Raw genomic sequence first — 14,426 nt, forward strand, 5'->3', positions numbered from 1 at the left:
AATTGCACATTCCTAAAGGAATTAGTCGAGAAAAAAAATACCAGAGAAAAGAAATTTTGACGAATTCAGTCGATTTAATGAATTAAATTTTCTTATTTTCAACATCATCTTGATTTATTCTCAAGTTTCCAAAAAATATGTGATATATTAAATAATTTAAATATTTGATTATTAAATTCTAATTTTTAAAAACATTTTTTGTAGAGAAATATTCCACTTCAAGGTTTTTTTCTTACTCTTCCTTGGTACATTAAGAAAATAAGTCCGAGAAAACATTCGTAGTTAACTTTTTGAGTGATATAGATTAACAAATTAAGACGATAAGAATAAAAAGACGGAAATTATACTTTCATTCAGAATTTGATAATAAATAAACTTGTCGATCTCCGTGGTAGAGTGGTAGCGTCTCGGCCTTTTATTCGGAGGCCCCGGGTACGAATCCCGATCAGGCATGTCATTTTTCATTCGCCACACAATTCCATTTCTATATCGCACGCCCAAGCTTTAAACTCATGTGGCGATATCATCAAGAAAAAACTTCTAAAAAAAAAGTATTTTTTTTATGTATTTTTAGTTCATGTTAAGTACCAAAATCAAAATAGGAATTGGAAATGTGGAAATAGGAATCAGTGCCGTAACTGCACGATCAATGATAGTTGATAATACATCTTCAGCTCTCTGAAAAAACAATTTATTGTAATAATATCAGGTTGTCTAAAAAGTGTCTTTGGAAGCCAAAATTTAGAATATATTTATTGTCATTGGATAATAACATTATGAGACCACATGTGCACAATTTTTGTCGATGACCTTCTGCCACTTTTCTGGCAACGCCATAATCCCGTTACTATAGAACTTCTGTGGTTCCTAGTCAAAACATTGCGACACTTGGTTTTCACAGAACTCTTTTGAAATAAACACCTTTCAGGGACTCTGCAGTGACCAAAACAAATGATGGTGCCAGGTCCGGGCTATACGATGGATATATTAAAACCTCCAAATCAGGTTCTCTCAATTTCTGATGGGTCGTTAAAGATGTATGCGGTCTGGTGTTGTCAGCGTGGTATACGACAACCTTTCTGTTCAGCAGTTCAGGCCGTTTCTTTTGAATTGCTAGGAGTAACTGCATTAACCCACCGGATTGGTCTAATGGTAAAAAACCCGTCTTCGCAAATCAGCTGATTTCGAAGTCGAGAGTTCTAATTTCAAATCCTAGTTAAGTCATTTACTTTTATATGGATTTGAATACTAGATCGTAGATACCGGTGTTCTTTGGTGGATGGGTTTCAATTGACCACACATCTCCGGAATAGTAGACCTGAGATTGTACAAGACTACACTTCAATTTACATTCATACATATCATCCTCATTCATCCTCTAAAGTAATACGGTGGTTCCGGAGGCTAAACAGAAGAAGTAAAGGTGCAATTGCGTTAATTGTTGACAGTACAGGACTAAGTCTACCGATCTGCCTGGTGGCAGCAGCTCGTGATGCACGATGCCCTTCCAATCCCTTCACACAGAATAACCTTCCTAGGCTGTGGAGCCTCTCTTCGCTTTGACCACTATCTTTCTCGCACATTGTTGTTGTAGGTTATCCAGTTTTCATCAGTTGTGATCAATCGCTTTAAAAATGGCTCGATTTCGTTACATTTAGTAGAGATTCGCAGATAGAAATTCAGTCGAGTAAATTTTCTTGACTCTGATTATGTGGCACCCAAATATCGAGCTTCTTTGTGTAGCCAGCTTTCTCCAAATGGTTTTAAAACAGTTTGGTAATGGTTGTTTAGGTTATTGGCGATGTCATTGCTGCTTACACGGTCTTCCTCAACTTTTGCCAGAACACACTAACGCTATCTCGTTCGCAAAAGATACAATTCTTTTTGACTACCTAATATTACCTATTACGTAATTACCTTACCTATTTTTATTTAGCCTGATATTAACCCTAAACTACACAACACGATTATTCGATCTGATTTTAATAACTGACAGTATAATTTTGGACAAGTTAACCAGATTATGCAGAGACTACTTTATTAATAGCACTGTTTTACAACATATATTATGAAATACTAATTATAATGAAATAGTACTTAAATTTATTGTACCTAATAGTAAATAAAAATGACAAAATAAGTTTATCATTTGTTTTCATTTTAATAAAGTCAGTACATTTCTTATGTAGTAAATTGTGTACACAGGCAGTCCTGTAAAACAAAAAGGCGTTGTCTGTTGATAACTGATTTAAAATTTATGTTACCAATGTCTAAATGAGCTGGAATTATATATATGTATGTTTTTTTTTCTTCAGTCATTTGACTGGTTTGATGCAGCTCTCCAAGATTCCCTATCTAGTGCTAGTCGTTTCATTTCAGTATACCCTCTACATCCTACATCCCTAACAATTTGTTTTACATATTCCAAACGTGGCCTGGCTACACAATTTTTCCCTTCTACCTGTCCTTCCAATATTAAAGCGACTATTCCAGGATGCCTTAGTATGTGGCCTATAAGTCTGTCTCTTCTTTTAACTATATTTTTCCAAATGCTTCTTTCTTCATCTATTTATCGCAATACCTCTCCATTTGTCACTTTATCCACCCATCTGATTTTTAACATTCTCCTATAGCACCACATTTCAAAAGCTTCTAATCTTTTCTTCTCAGATACTCCGATCGTCCAAGTTTCACTTCCATATAAAGCGACACTCCAAGCATACACTTTCAAAAATCTTTTCCTGACATTTAAATTAATTTTTGATGTAAAAAAATTATATTTCTTACTGAAGGCTCGTTAAGCTTGTAATATTCGGCATTTTATATCGCTTCTGCTTCGTCCATCTTTAGTAATTCTACTTCCCAAATAACAAAATTCTTCTACTTCCATAATCTTTTCTCCTCCTATTTTCACATTCAGTGGTCCATCTTTGTTATTTCTACTCATATGTATATATTAACTTAAATGTAATTTATTTAAATTTATTTTCCTCTTGATTGGATAGAATTAAATATAACAAGACATATTTTATTTAAAATATTATTTTTATTAATCTCCTGGATTAACCAATCAACTATACAAACTTATAAATTAAATTCACTACGTTTCACTTAGAATTCTCTAAGCTTCCTCAAGTGACAATACATATCCAGAGTATGTAAAATATTTTTGTATGCTATATGTATGAATGTGTATTGTCACCTGAGGAAGCTTAGAGAATTCTAAGTGAAACGTAGTGAATTTAATTCATAAGTTTGTATAGTTGATTTGTTAACCCAAGAGATTAGCAAAGATAGTATTTTTAAGTAAAATATGTCTTATTATATATATATAAATGTTAAATTATTTCGATTTTAAGTAATAAATACATTTTTGACATGCCGATCCTATTTAAATTGTCGCGAAATACATTGTTGTTAGGCCAAGGTGATATTTTTAGTCTTTTTATAGGTGGTTACTTTAGTTTAGCTGGTTGTTGAACTCAAAGTGAAAGATGGAAAGGAAATAATCTCTATAGGAATAATTATAACCTGATCATCAACCGGTAAACCTTCGGTGAATCACCGAATTTGTGCCAAGACATAAATATTCTACATTTCAATGTAAGTCTCAAATAAATGTATTAAGGAAACTGGTTTTTTATCTTCATTAACAGTAAAATACCAGTAAACTCAATTCACATTTGCATACGTAAACTTTCAATTTTAATGACCAATGATTACATATTTATTTCAAGTAATTAGTAATTGTATTATTATTCACCTGAACACAGTTGGCATTTTCCATCATTGTTAGTTGTAAACAGAAGATACAGGAACTATCTTTTGTAATTTTATATAGTGTATTCTGAAAACACCATCCTAGAAGCAAATTTTTTATGGTTCTAATTATTTTCATTACTGCATCGCCCGATAATAGTTCGTGGGTGAAACAATATTACTTACATTTTTCTTTATGTTTATTTTTATCTCGCGATACAATATACTGAAACTTGTTGTTAACTTAAGTTCTATTTATAGGCAGCGTTCTGTAGGAGGTGTTTATTTTTAATTTAAGTGTTTATTAATTACTTTTATGCGCATCGTCATCTTATGGTTATGGTATAATAATAAACATTATAATTATAATTGTATACAATCGTTCGTTGACCCTCGATGTGTAAATCCTTTCTTGATTTGCTACGAAGAGTGATTCTTCTTCGCTTTGATTTTATGTGACGCGTACGCAGTCACGTGCGTTCAGCTACATTAGCCCCTCCCCGCCATCAATGCCGCATAACAATCTTCCTTAATATCGTCGTAAATTATATATTTTATTACAAGAATTATTAATAATATGTTTTTATACTCGTATTTTGCACCAGTTATACTTTTTTTCTCAGAGAAATTATATTTCTACCTGTTCAATAAAGCTGAAAGCTTTGCAGGCGAAGACAATGGTATAAACATCTCTGTGTTCATTATGGTTGGTATTTTCCAAAGAATTTGAAAAAAATTATGAAAAATTGAATTTTTTAGGAAAAATTTGTCAACTGACAGCCATTTCCCAGTTTTTGGAAAATATTTTAAATTCCGTAGTTAACAAAAGATTAAATTTTCAATTTTTTGTGATCTCATTAAAGTATTCGATTTAATCTTACATCTTTTAATGATGAAAAATCTTGGTAAATATGGTGTCAGAGGAACTGTTTATAAATGGTTAGTCATACCTTACCGATCGTAAACAAGCAGTTCTAGTTGAAATGTCATCCTTTGATAATATACATGTAAAATTTAGGTCCTTATTTCAAGATGTAGAACGCGGAGTGCCTCAGTGAACTGTTTTCGGTTCCCTGCTTTTTTTTTTATTGCGTACTAATGATCTGCCTCAAAATCTTGAGCCATTCATTATAACCATTTTCGCAGCCAACACAACTGTACCTATATCGGAAAATAATTATTTAAAAGGAAATGAGAAATTGTATTATAGCTCAACAAATTATTTACTGGATGGATTGAAACTATCTGAATTTAAATACGGATAAAATGTTGCATTGTGTTTCTCAGGTAGACGCAACATTGCTCATTGCGTAGATAGAATTCCCATTAATGATAATAATAGTATTTCTGTTGCCGACAAAACGAAACTTCTAGGTATTATATTAAATGACAAGACCTCCTGGAATGGTCAAATTGATTTCATTTATCACAAAATCGAGCCGTATTGTTTTGCTCTGAAGTGCCTTGATAAAACGTGAAGTTTTTCATCATTATTAAGTATTTTTTACGCCTACAAATATTCTCGTATAAAATATAATGTTTCTTCGGGCTTCCTCAAAAAGTCAGAAAGAGTTTGTAAGATATTTATCTGGCACCCATAAATAAGAATCGTGTTGAACTATATTTAGAAAATGAAGTATTATAACCTATCCTTGGGTTTATATTTATGAATGTGGTCACTTATTGTTTAAAAATAACAATATCCACTTTTACCAAACTAGAAAAAAGAACTATTTCGTGTAATTCAACACAATACTTCAACTTACAAGATAGAGCTTTATTATACTTCCATTGCCTTTTTTAATAAATTGCTGAACCATTTGAAAAATCTTTTCTCATATCTATTTAAAATATAATTAAAATATCTGCTTTTACGGAAATAAATTACTCTCCTGATACATTTTTAACTAATATTAATTAATAAGAAAAAAATCTGCATCCCGTTCAACGTTACGTAAATAAGTGCTCAAAATAATTTTCAATAGCAGCACCTGAATTGTGAGTATTATTATTCTGTAGTACTTTCTTTTTATATTCAATGTATCTTCCTTAGCATTATTATATGCATTTATTTAAATAAATAATATACACCTTAAACACCTCTACTTATTATTTATCTTTTATAATTTATCTTATTGAAGCGATCTGTATGATATGTTTCTCTATTCTGATCAGAATAAAGATTTATTTGTAGTTATTTAGTGTAGAAGAAAAACGGATTTTCCTATTGTCTATTCTCATTTTTAAATACAGATGTTTAAGATTCAAATCGGAGCAGCAGTTCGGAATCAGGATGATTATTAAACAGATTTTTAATCCAATACCGGTTGAAAATCGGTAAGATGGTGTGAGCTTACTAGAATAAATTAAAAAATATTTTAATAAAATTTAACCCGTTTGTGGGATCGAATATTTGGAAAAAATATTATTTAATACTCGAGTTAGAGAGGATTATTCTTATTGAAATTCGTTAGTTTTCCCCCTTTACGAGTATAACAGTCGGCGGTATCTGATTGAATTTTATTTATGCTACGAAGAATAATTTTTTTAACAGTTATTCTCGTAAAACCCTGTTGTAGTAACATTCAATGATATTACGAGAAAGATATTAGAAAGTGAAATTTTAATGAAAAACGGTACATGTTTTAACTATATACGAGTAGGTGTTGTTATTATATCCATAATAATATTTCATTGTGTGTTAAGCGCATCATACGAAATGAAAGTGATATTTAAGTTAACGAATGTAAGAAACGGTTTCACTTGATATCATTAGTTAATAGTAAAGTGCCTTCACCATTACATCGGTTCATAATTCCGTTGAAGATTTTTTTTATCAATTTTTTGTATCCTAGATTACTTTTTATTTTATTCTTATCATCATTTGTTACTACGCAGATCCTCTGTATCCGTAAAATTTCTTTTTTTGTTCTCTTTTCCATTCCAGTTCCTTACACATAATTTATCATTGTTATCATTCATTACACTATTTTTCTTTTACCTCCCCTGAGATTTCTAAATCTTGTCAAACTTTTTTAACCTTCAGCTGAATTCATTCAAAAAATGTTATAATTTTGTTAAGCATGGCTCGTTAGTATAAGTATATAAACATAATTTTAAATATATGAGGACCAGCTGTTATAATTACGCAAATATCATAAATTTCTTACAATTAACATGTGAAGTTTTAATTATTGTTACAAATATGACGAATAATGTGTGTTTCTGAGGGTTAAAATTAATTCATTAATTCAAATTAATTAATTTGTACGCGTCAAATTCATTTGATGGTAAACGGTTTTTTAAAAATATATTAACTATAATTAAAAAGTTTTACCTTTTAATCCAATTTTCATTACGCAGAATGCGGTGAAAAGAAAAATATTTGCGTAAATGTTGATGAATCAGCTGTCACCAGAAGAAACTGATTGAAAGAAAACGTGTGTTAACCATTAACCAAGCAATCAAAAGATTTTCTGAAACCCTGCAATTATACTTGTTCAAAATTTGAATTGAGATGCGTTTTTTCTTATATTACATTTGTAAAATTTTTATAAATTAAAAAAAATTATCTCAACCTGGAAAATAAAGTGTTGATGTTCCGTTATTCTTCCAAACATTATTAAATTTTCAAGGCTAAATAAACCGATTAATTTCAACACACTACGGAAATCATATATTTGTTATTTATTTTATCGACATCTGTTATTTTACAACAGAAAAATAATCTCACAAGGTTTAATCTGTGTATGCTATGACTTTCATTCATTTTCAGCAAGAGAGGGAAAATAATCCTATCAAGAAGGAGAGAAAAATCGTTTAAGTTCTCTGAGAAGCTAGTATACATGTATTATTGTTTTAACAAGAAATCAAATATGTGCGAGTTTTTATCCCAAATGAAAACAATAAATTATTATTATCACTTACTTATTTTCGCGTGTAAACGTGGTAAGAATCATCAACGTGATTACACGATTATAATAGAAATTTTACTTTCTTCTTCTATAAAATTATCTTGTGTGAATTAAAAAAAATCTACATTTGGTGTTGATAATAAAATATCGACGAAACATTTTATGTTTTCTAATATTTTGTCTGTAGTGCTAGGATATATGTGTGATTTGCTCTTTTATTATTTAGATAAATTTCTTATAATCTAATAACGGATTTCTTTCCGTTTTGAAAATAAGAAAAATGTTAGTATTGTTAAATTTTTGTATTTAATTGCATCGTTCTTGCACTACTTTTCTTTGTAGTAAGAAGTTGTATGATTAAATGTAATTTGTATCTAAATTCTTGTAATTTAATGTCTTTATGTACACTGAAAATTATTTGTATTTCATGAATTTTTATTTTCTGATTTGTCTTGCTTTCTTCTGTTGGATTTACAATCATTTTTAAAGTTTTTATTTCCTTGTACGAAGTAAAAGAAATAATGTGATCGCGAAAATTTTAGGTTTTCAGATTTCAACGGAAATATCCATTTTGACTAGTTTCGGGGTGACGTTTGTACGTACGTATATACTTATGTATGGATCTCGCATAATTCAAAAACGATTAGTTGTAGAATGTCGAAATTTTGGGTTTAGGACTGTTGTAACATCTAGTTGTCCACTTCCCCTTTTTATTGCAATCGACTTGACCACAAATGTCCAAAAAAAGGCCAAATTCCAAAAAAAAAAAATGGATTTTGAACTTTTTCTTAACTGCAGTAATAAGCTCTCATTGACAGCTTTTCAACGATATATCATAAGTAGTACTTATTTTTATTGGTTCCAGAGTTATAGCCAAATAACATTTTAATTAATGAAATATTTTGATCTTACAAGGGGAATGCACATCGGTTCGAATTCGAGTTCATTTCCTTTTTTTTAACTTTCTTTTTTTAATTTAAATATAATGATTTATTAATAATTATTAACCTCTGATAATAAAAAAAAATTATAATAAATAATAATTCAATAATAGTAATAAAAAATGAAAAAAATCAGAAGTTATTAGTGAAATAAAATTTTATGTATTTTAAAAATGTGTATATGTAATTGAATAGGCGTAAAACGAAATCGTGTGGTGTCCACATCAGATTTTTTCTCCATGTTAGTAAATTTGTTCCGAATTATTTCAAAAGAGAAAAAAAGCTGACAACAAAATTGTAGGTCTTTCCCGGTAAGCGGCTAAAACCACGTTCTGGGAAAATCCTACAACTGTGGTTTGTTTTTGATACACGCCTTACACACACGACTTAATTAAAAATATTTTTAATTTTATTTAAATATAATACTTTTTCGTTTATTTAATTCAATGATTCTAACTAAAGCGCGCGCGCATAATTTAATTCGGGTTGGGTGTGGTGGTACTAGCGGTGATGGTCGGCACTAACTAATGTAATTTCACAACGTACATAGAACAAATAGTGCTAAGGTCGGCAAACTGGTGTAGCCGCGAGGCTTATCGCACCATGTACCGAGTAGAACGGGCGATCGAGTTTGAAACCCAGTCTGACCAAGTTACTTTTTTACACTTTAAATATTATACATTTATTTAATTCTACCGCCCACGTGTGATGTCACAACATAGCAGACGAATACAACAGCATTTTTAGGGGTAGGGGTACAATTTTTCAAAAACGTTTTTGCAGATATTGTTATTTTTGAATTTAAAAATGTGCCTAAGAAAACTATGACCTTAATTACGCGAAATCTTGAGATACTGAGGGTAACCTTACTCTACAGTCTCATTTTTTCGACCTTTTAATTTAAAAATTTAATGGCAACATACAATGCCCCATCATACATAGAAGTAATCTGACCAAGTTTGCTCAAAATCGGTTCCATAGCCCTGGAGATGTAAGGTGATTTAGAGGCGAATATCGAACACACACACATACAAACATTTACATCCGGAAAATTTCCATCCGGTTTTTTGGTTTTTTCTACCTAAGGATTCCTTAGGTGTCAACGCGTCAAGATCCGGTGAAAACCGCAAATTCTCATCTTTCTCGATTACAGTACTTTCCCTTCTAGAGCTACATCACTATCTAGACGGAAAAGTAAAAAGATTAAACAATTTTTGAGTAAACATGGAGTATACTTTTACTTTAAAATTCACTTATTCGGTTATTTTATTTTTAAATTTTCTATGGATCTCTGTTTTATTTGCTGAAAAGCTGAGAAAAAATTAATGTCTATAATATGCTAAAATTTTTGTCTACATTTGTTTTTAATTTTGAGTGTGAGGTACACACTCAAAATGTGAGGTACACTCAAAACGTCGAACGGTACCCCGGTGTTTTATGTTCCTCCATTTAACTGATCCCCACATTCTTTCTATATGCTGAGTATGTGATCTCATCTCCGGGTTGATGAAATTGAAACGACGGTTAACTTGTAGATGAGTGAACTAGCCGCCACCAGTTCATCAAGCCGATAACCACGCCAACAATCCGATACGGTGATCGATCCCGATTCAACCTTTTTTTTAATAATTCTCAGCAGCGTTTTTGCAGAATACGACAATGAACATTTGATTTAGATCTTTGCAAATTCCCCAAAAATCCACTGGAGATGACGAGAAATAAAATAACTTCGATAACAGCGCGCAAAACAAAAATAATGAATAATAATAATATATAATAGCTATATACGAGGTCTGTAAATAAAGTAATGAAATTGGTTTAGAAAAACTTTTTATTTACTATCCAATTATACATGAACTCTATCACCTTCGAAATAGTTCCCTTGGGAAGCCATGCAACGCTTTAAAAAACGGTTTTCCCACTCTTCACAGCAGTGTTGGAACTCAGATACTGGAATATCCCTCAGATGGTCGGTTACATTTTTTTTATGTTCTCTATTGTTCCAAATTGGTGCCTTTTGTGGTGCTTTTTTAAAGTCGGGAATAGGAAAAAGTCGCAGGGACTCAAGTCAGGTAAATAAGGTGATTGAGGAACTACAGGAATGTTTTTCTTTGCCAAAAACTCATTAATTGAGAGTACAGTGTGACAAGTTCAATTGTCATGATGCACCATCCAGTTGTCTTTGACTTGACTCACGCGGGCAACTCTTTTCTGCAGTCTTTCAAGAATGTCAAGCAAACATATTGATTTATAATCTGTCCTGTAGGCAAATCTCCTTATGGACAATGCCATTAGTATCAAAGAAACAAATTAGCATAGTTTTAATTTTTGATTTGCTCATTTTTGCTTTTTTGGGACGTAACTGATTCCCGGCCATCTGAAAATACTTTAAACAACCTAAAAACTTGGATTCGTGACAGAGCGTCATTTCTATACCCCCTTTTCAATTTTGAAAAAGTTTGATTCTCACAGAGTTTAACACGAAACTTGATTGCACAACGTTGCTCATAATTAGTGTCACTCATATTTGTAATGTACAACAAAAACTCGTTTCACAAACAGATTGTTTACGTCTCACATGGTAACAGTAGAGTAAAAATATTAATACCTCATATAAATCAGTTGTTCAAATAACCATATGATTACTAGTAACTTTACGGTATTCCCACTTTGGCTGCCAAAGAAAAATTAGTCTCATTACTTTATTTACAGAACTCGTATGTGTATGTAATAGCTGTATATTATAAAGCGTATGTAATGTAAAATATATGTGCATGCTGTATATATATAAAAAAATATGCACCCCAATTAATGTACAAGTACCGTAAATTTTTAACACGTGTAACTCAGGGTTTATACAACTCGGTCATAAATTACAACAATGGAAAATAAAATTCTAACCACGAGTGACTTTTACACCGTTTTTACATTGTTCTCACTTTCTATACTGGTTATACTATATATGCGTATTTCCCGATAAGTTTAAAGCTAAAAGACGCGCTCCAAAATAATTATAAAAAAAATAAATTTTATTGCACAAACGTTTTTTTTTTTGATTGATCTAGTTAATTAAATTCTTTTCCATAAAACTAAAGGAAAACAAAAGAAAATTTCTTTTGTTTGAATACTTTTCATTATTATTCAGAATTAGCACTTGTATAAAATACGAAAACTTCTAAAAAATGTACTATTATAAATTTCTAATATCTATTCTTTTTTACACAGTCCTTGATCATTTTGGGCATATTTCTACCGAAAGTTTTTCAGTTACAACTATTTTCCAAATAATTATTAATTCAATCAAAAATATTTTTTATTTAAAAAATAAAAAAATGTAGTATATTTGTTTTCATAAACTCATTAAGAAAATTTAGAATAAAATATTTTGTATTTGTATAGAATGTAAAATCAATTGTGACGAGATAGGATTATATTTCAAAATAAAAATTTAATTAAATGCTACGTTAATTTTTGCAGAAAGTGCAATAGTAAAATATATTAAAAATGCTCAGAAAACCAAAAACTTTTTTATGCATATATTTCAGTTCGTTTTAGATGCTGCAAAAATATTTAACTGAAGGAGATACGTTAGAAATAAGCATTTTATTACGGCTATTCAAATTATCTTTTAATATTGATTTTACTTGGAATATTCCACAATAGATAATTTCTGTATTTGGTTAAGCGTTCATAAATATGTAAGTACCCATCGGCAAATAATGTGTGGGTGGGTGTGTGCGCGCGCGCGTATGCTGGTATAATAAGCATTGTTTTTAATAACATTTATTTATCTGAAATTAAAGTAAAGGATTTTCTTTAATAGAAACAATATTACTCTTTTATAAAGTTTTTAAGAAACACTGATAAATAAAATTAAAAAAAAATCTGAATCCTCTGCATCTTCGTGAGTCGTAATCATAATTATGTGCTCAAATAATTTTCATTACCGCTTCTGAATTATTTATTTTGTAATTATTTCAAAATAAAGTATCTGTATCTTTATTTAGTATCTTTTTGTATCTGTATTTCAAATTATTAGTAAGTCCTTCACCCAGTATTTTTTTTAATTTCCCGTCTAGATAGCGCTGTAGTAGAGCTATAGCTCTAGAACGGAAAGTATTGTAATCGGTCCAATTTGGGCATATCCGGTTTTCACCGGATTTTGACTTTTGACATCTAAGGAACCCAAAAAACCGGATGGAAATTTTCCGGATGTTAATGTTCGTAAGTACGTGTGTGTGTTCGGGTTGGCCTCTAAATCACCTTATGTCTCCAGAACTATGGACCGATTTTGATGAACGATGGATCGTCAGATTACTTCTATAAATGAGAATTGATGCCATTAAATTTTCAGCTTAAAAGGTAAAGGGAGTGAGGCTGTAGAGTAAGGTTACCCTCAGTATCTCGAGATTTCGTCTAAATTATAATTTTGATCGTTAAACTTTTCCCCATTCCTTGATAACAAAATTAACGTAGAAAATGGAGATGTTAATTTTTTACTTAAAAAAAATAATAACGACAATAAATTGTCATCAATTATACGCGAAATAATAATAATTATTATGTAAAATCATTTGCACACATGAGAAAGCGTGTTCCTATAAGAGTTAAAGACGAGTTAGAATAACACAGATGTTTACCCTTAATTTAGTATTCTTTATGAAGCCTTAATTTGTTTTGATTTGTAAGTGTCAGAAAATGTTGTTTGTAAGAAAGCATGGTAGAAAAGTAATTCCATTTCGTTAAAAAAGTTTGTTTTTACTTCCTTTTCAACAGAAAGAGAGACAATAAAAGACACACAAAGGATAATTGAAATAAATGTTTCGCGCGAATGAAAGGGATGTTTTTTATCTACAAAATAAACAGTCGGTTAATTTGCAAATAAAAATTAAACTGTCGTGATTGAACAGTCCTTTAGTCTAAATCCTTTTTGAGATCTTCGTCGTTTTATTTTTCCTTGAGTTATGTAAGAAGTGTGGGGGGCCTATTCTGCTAATGTGGGGCGGGGACAGTAAATCTGATGGCTAACATTAGTCTGCCGGCTGACTAGTTGACCTCAGAAACTGCGGTTGCATTCTTGTTAAAAGAATAAAAGAATTCATTATGACAAATCATTAATCAGTCGCTCGATTGTTGTGCGTCGTTTCAAAAGAAAAGTAAAAGTGGCTGTAACTCGTAACAAGTCGGCACCTTATATGGCGGTCCCTCTGCGAATTACAATCGACCCCCCCTGCTCCCTCGGCTGCGTTTCATTCATCTTTCGATCCGGATGGATACTAGTTTAATACACTAGTTAACGATTTATTTTGTCGTGTATCAACTCCTTGGGTTCTATTTTAAAGTAAAATAATCTGGTGATGTTTATATTCATCTTAATACACAATCTGAGTATTATTCTAACGGCATCTTTGCCTGACGTAATTAAAACCTAACCAAATTTTCCGTCTAACAGGAATTATTTATTTTAATTTTGCATTAGATAAAATAAATACAGAATATAAATTATCAGTATTTTCAGAATAGTTTCCTTTCATCCTGCTATTTATCTTTTGAATGTAAATATTCGTAATCATATTTGAGGGGAACAGATTTATTATCCTAATTTCCACTTACACTCCCCAGAAAGAAATTCTGTAAAATCCAGAGAGAATAACTGTATTTTTAGGATCATCATGGTTTGGGGGCCGTATTTTAGAAAAATCAGTTTTAGAGTTAAATTTAAAAATTCATCTTACAGAAAGAAAGACAACTGTTAACGAAATTTCAACTTCCAACCGGGCTCCTGAACTCTAATAGAACAGTTATCATGTTA

At 30.9% G+C, this 14,426-nt stretch overlaps 1 protein-coding gene across 1 annotated transcript in view; it reads left to right on the top strand.

Moving 5' to 3' along the window:
• LOC142322190 (uncharacterized) overlaps window positions 1-14,426 on the top strand; it is a 750,399-nt gene that overhangs the window by 699,780 nt on the left and 36,193 nt on the right. The window lies entirely within an intron of this gene.

This window comes from Lycorma delicatula, chromosome 3 (assembly GCF_047948215.1).
Source record: "Lycorma delicatula isolate Av1 chromosome 3, ASM4794821v1, whole genome shotgun sequence".
Classification (NCBI taxonomy): domain Eukaryota; kingdom Metazoa; phylum Arthropoda; class Insecta; order Hemiptera; family Fulgoridae; genus Lycorma; species Lycorma delicatula.